This window comes from Mauremys reevesii, linkage group 2, assembly GCF_016161935.1.
Source record: "Mauremys reevesii isolate NIE-2019 linkage group 2, ASM1616193v1, whole genome shotgun sequence".
Classification (NCBI taxonomy): Eukaryota; Metazoa; Chordata; order Testudines; family Geoemydidae; genus Mauremys; species Mauremys reevesii.
In genome coordinates this window covers 256,033,260-256,039,259 of record NC_052624.1, presented here as the reverse complement: position 1 = coordinate 256,039,259, position 6,000 = coordinate 256,033,260, and positions in this window count along the sequence as shown.

The window sequence follows — 6,000 nt, the reverse complement described above, 5'->3', positions numbered from 1 at the left end:
TCTCAAAGGTCAGGCCTACAAAAGCATTTGTCTTAAAATCTTCCACTATTGCAGTAGGACATTGCAACTCCACTGGCAGTAGCAAAGGTGAAAGCTCTACTGCAGAGCAATCCCCGCTGTTTTAACCCTTGGATTATCTAACTCTGCTTGTCATAGGGATCCTGAAAAAACTGCCCCACATGGTGACATTCACATTCATATCACAAATATTGACAGCCCTGTTGGTTAAACTTCACATAAACACTTCAAGCACAACATTCTAATCCTGTTGATGTTATTGGGAGTTTTGCCATTGACTTCAATGGGCCAGGATTTCATCCTTTTTTTTCAGTTTCAGGTTGATTTGGCCTATGTTAGTTGAACTGAGCTACAGTAGCATTGGTAGGGTACTGGACCGTCACTCAGGAGAGCTGGGTTCTATTTCCTGGTCTACTATGTGATCTTGGGAAAGTCACTTTGCCTCTTTGTGCTTCTCTTTCCTGTCTCACCTTTCTTCTATCTTAACTCTTTAGATTGGAAGCTCTTCAAGGCACAGACTGCCTCTCACCATGTGTAAGTGCAGCACCGAGCACAATGGGGTCCCAATTTTGGTTAGGGCCTCCAGGCACTATTGTAATGCAAATAAGAAATAATAACAACAGTAGAGCTTAAAGAGGCACTATCATCTTAAAAGTCCATGATTAAGATTTTCAGAAATGACTAGTGATTTTTGGTGCCCAACTTGAGACACCTTCAAGGAGCCTGATTTGTTGAAAATGCCACACAGAAGTATAAGCTTCCTAACACTGTGTCACAAATATTCCTCAACTCTGATCTGAAGAGATCTCCAGGAATTAGTAGATATTTCAGGCTCTATCCTCCAAATCAAGCCTCAGTCTCTGTCAATACATTTACCAGTTATTGTCAAATTATGTTTTACTCGGTACAAATTATGTTGTCCATTCTGAACTGGACTGAGACCACCAATTGTTTTTACACAGTCTCTCAAACAGAAATTAGATGGTCAGGATTTTGGCCACTAATGGACCTGAACTAGAATTGAAACTGATGTCCTGAAGGTGAGAGCATCTACATACCAGATCTGCACTTCCCCCATAGGGTTATATACTTTCCTCTGAAGCCACTGACAGGAGATAGGATACTGAATTAGAAGGGCCATTGGTCTGATCTGGTACAGCAGATCCATCTTTCCAGGTATTTTTATGTCCCCAATATCCATAGTATCTGAGCACTGCAACAACATTCATGGATTTATCCTCAAAGAACTCCTGTGAGGTAGAGAAGTATTGTCCATTTTTACAGAGAGGGAACTGAAGCACAGAATGTTTAAATAACTTGCCCAAAGTCACATGAAAATTCTGTGGTAACACTGGAACTTGAACCAATCTTTCCTCTGTTTTCCTTACTGTGGAGGAGAGAAACTGTGTCACAGAAGCACACTCATATAGAGCAGGGAATTCCAAATCTTTATTGATACAATATCCAGGTGTAGGAGATAACCATTGTTATAGCTGGAAACACAGACATATGTTTTATGTCCTTTTTCTTCTTGGAAAGTAAAACCGTTAAGGAATTGCTCACTAAGGCTGAGCAGTTCTGTCAGCTACCTTTTCCTTTTTAGATTTAAACTGGATTATTGACAACAGTTTAAAATATTGTTCTAGAAATGCTACTGCCATTGTAAAATTTGGTTTCTGGGTTTTGCTGATGTATGTTCTTAAAACATTAATCTTACTAGCACTTACCCATGACCCTAGCTGCAAGTTGTTTGCTGTTATGAATGACTCTTAAAAACTGAATGAAGCTTGCTTTAAGCTTTTTGTAGTCACCACAATTAATTCTAACAGTTACCAAATGAAAATAAATGAAAAACCATGCACAAAAATCTCATTACAAATGATTCTGTTTTTCATTATAAATGCTTTTTGTCAGCAGAATCTGACTTAGCAGCCTCTGGATAATAATTCAGTCAGAATTAGAGATCAGAGAAATGACGCATACCAAGGAGGGAGAGTTCAAGTACTGCTGCCTTAATTACAACCTACCAATAAACCCAAGCAAGCGACCATGCTGCCTGATGCTGAGTGTTCCATTGAGAGCTGTGCATGTTCATCCCCTATCAGGATTAAGCACCTGCTTTAGTATCTTAATGTGACCATTTTTGTATTAGTGATGGTGACTGTATCATTGACAAGGGTGATGAGAGAGATAGGGTACAGGAAACAGCTCTGATATAGCTGTAGAGTAAGGAGGAATGTGGCAGTGGCATTGTACACTGTGCACAAATTAAATTTTAATGTGGCCTTGACTTGTGCGCTAACTAAAAATATTAATTCCTTTGTAAGGGGAAGCCTTTTTTTTTTTTTTGGCTTCCCTTGTAAAGGGGGAAGAAGTCTGCTCTAATTATGGAGTATGTACAGATACAGCTAAATCAGATAGTCAGGGCCAGATTAACGCAGGGACTTTAGGGGCTGCAGTCCAGGGTCCTGGCCTAAGGGGGCCCTGGCACAGCAAGGCTCAGGTAGGCTGCCTGCATGCATGGCCCCACGCCACTCACGGAAGCGGCCAGCTGCTGTTATGTCTTTGCAGCCCCTGGCAGGTGGAAACTGGCAAGTTGGCTCCACATGCTGCCCCCAGCCCCAGAGCTCCCATTGGCCGGTTCCCAGCCAATGGGAGCTGTGGGGGCGGCACTTGCGGGCAGCACATGGCGACATGCTGTCCCCCTCCCCTCAGGGATGCGCAAAGACATGCCAGCAGCCGTCCGCTTCCGGGAGTGGTGTGGCATTATGGCAGGCAGGCAGGCAGCCTGCCTGAGCCCTGCTGCACCGCCAGCCAGGAGCTGCCTGTGGTAAGTGCCTCCTGGTCGGAACTGATACCTTACACCCCCTCCTGCACCCCAACCCCCTGCCCCAGGTCAGAATTCTCTCCTGCACCCAAACTCCCTCCCAAAACCTGCACCCCTCACCCTCTCCTGCATCCTAATGCTCTGCAGCCCCCCTCCTGCACCCAAACGCCCTCCCAGAAATAAGCTAATATAACAGCTGTTCTAAGGTAAGAAGTAGACTATTTTGAATTAACTATATTCTACATGTTTTAAGACTGAAATGTAACCACAGAATGGCTTTGTGTTAATTAAAACACAAGTTTAGTACAGCGTTAATAGCCTCGATGCCATAATTGTGATCATTTTGTTTTAAATTAGGAAAAATACTTGTATACAGGGGCCCCACAAAATCTAATAGCCATGGGCCCAGAGGAGAGTTAATCCAGCCTGCAGGTGTTGTTACGATGGTAGATATGAACACAAATGTTGAGTAGGGGGACAGTTAGCTAGTGGTCAACACTGAAGATTTCCCATTCGTGAAGAATTTTGGTCACATGGCTGATGTGCACCATGCTAAAATGCAACTTCTCATAGAGCTGATACTAAGAGTCATTGAGCAGTTCTCACAGTTGGGTCCTTAAACATTAAGCAGTACGTAGAGACATTATTCCATTCACACTTTCCCTGCATGGTAGAGATGTATTTTAAAAACAAGCAAATAAGGAAAAAGAATTATAAGGAAGGGCAAATAAGGTCAAAGGAACACATTAAAAATCATGCTTTTTAGGTTTTGACAAAGCATTCCACAGTTATCGGACTAAAGATGGTTAAACAATGGCAAATAAAATTGTGTAAAACATTTTGAAAAATTCTTTGTTTTTTGTTGAATTTTTGAAAAATTTTGACAAGCAGTAACTGGAAGTGATAACAGAGGGGTGGATCATGCCTCATAGCAATAGAGCCTGTGGTAGGAGCTAAGGGGAAAAACATCTCCTTTTATGGAGATTGCTCCAGTGGAATCAGCCACTAGGCCTAACCCCAAACTTAGAAGATCCCCAGGGATCTGTACAGATCCCATGGCAACAGTGGGGTGCCAGGGCATTCTTCGCAGAGACCCTATTCAGTGAGGATGTGGGAAGTCACTATTACTGCCTATGCTTCCCTACCAGCTGTATGACTTTTAACACACCCTGGCAATATAATTCCAGCACAGTGCTGTATCTTAGATCCTGAGACTCCTGGTGACAGAATCATTTACCTTGGTCAGAGCTAAGGTGTTGTGAAGTAATATGCATTTCTTTATACCTGATAAGAAAAATGGACAAGATCATCAGCTGGTGTAAGCTGGCATATTCCACTGAAGTCAACAGAATTACATTGATTGACACCAGCCCAGGGTCCTGCCTAGTGTGAGCCATAATTACAATGCTGCCACATAGAAACCTTAACTGCTTTTTTAAATATTTTTTTGGCTGTTGTAATTTAAATATTGCATACACCAACATGTTGTAAATTCAGGGCCAGATTCTACCATCCTTCCTTACAGCGAGTAGTACCTTACTCTGTGAATAGTCCTTTTGATTTTAATTGGGGTAATCACAGAGTAAGGCACTACTCAAGGTGAGTAAAGGTGGGAGAAGGTGGTCCTCAGTGGATGAAATCTTACAGTCCACTCAGAACTCCCAGTGAAATCAAGGGGAGTTTGTACTGAAAAAGGCAGGCAGGATCTGGCCCCTTTACATGAGTAACAGAATCTTTAGCCATCAGCACCACAAGATGGCTGCTCAGATTAATAGCTGTTACATCTTTCCCTCATTTGCAGAGTAGTTGTACAATGAGAAGCAGCAAAGCATTATTACAGCAAATTAAAGTTTCAACCACAACATTATTTTTTAAGGTATCACTGTAAAAAAAAGTCATTAAATGGAAAAAGAACAAGAGCTTATTTCACTACATGTACCGCAAACAATTTCCGGAGTAAAAATCTGCATAAGCTGTCAAAAAAAGTAGCTACTCTTACCTCACCAGACAAAGTATGTGGTAACTGAATCATTTATTCTGTGCTGAGCAACTCAGCCGGTGGTTCACAAGGAAAATTTTTGATCTCTAGAAATAAGAATGAAAGAAAGTGTTTCTGCTGGTGAAGGGAATTTATCATCAACTTTACTATTATCTTTCATTTTACTCTTTGATGTGTTTATTTTGGTTTAAGGCTTACTGACAGTTGAGGTTAAAATGTTTTACAATCTGATGACAAATCTCATAAAGATGATCTCATGAAATAGTTGATATTCACTGATGTATTGAAAAGATCCACAGATAACACATGTGGGGTTTGGCTTGTTTTGAATTTAGTCAATTTGATCCTGGTGTTAATAATGCTCAGTTTCTATTTTCTGCTAGTATGCACAATGTTTAATTGCAAGCAGGGTAAAATATATATTTTGTCAGTAAATTAAAAGCAGGAGTTATCTTTTTGAAACTTTTAACATTCAGTCATTTGGAGTGACAGCACATCCTTTCTATGTCACAGAACATTTATATTGCACATTTTTGGTATGAACAGAGAGCTTGGTGTACACTAGCATGATTGATTTGTTAGAATTGTTTCAAAGGATCATTCAGAGGATTTTCACATTTTGCTCAGAGATGAGTCTGACATATCAAAAACATTTCACGCACCAGTAAAAGAAGGGAATGGTGCATTCAGCTATTTGCAAGCAGTGCACACAGCATCAAATGGCCCAACATGCAGTAAAGTGGACATGTGCTTTATTACATCAGTGTCATGGCACATTGCTTGATGTCAGTAAAAAAGAAAATCAACACATGAAACTGTGAGTGCCTTGTCTGAGTAAGAATTGTTTGTGTAGCCCTTCCTTTGCAATTTCCATAGCTTTTAATGTTTGCATTTTTATGGATGCATTCAATGATATATCGTCTCTTGAACTGCTATTAGCAAACTTAACTGAAACTGAACTGAGTTTTTGCTTTGGAATAAATACTTAAGATCCTATGTCACTATGTCACTATTGTCTATTTTACTTTCCGATGTCCCTATTTTGCATCTTTATTCCTTATATGAATTACATTCATTTGTGTTGCAAGGCCTGCCCAAAAGTCTGTGTACCACTAGAGTAGTACAAAAGTCCAATTGATGTCTAATAGAAGTTGTG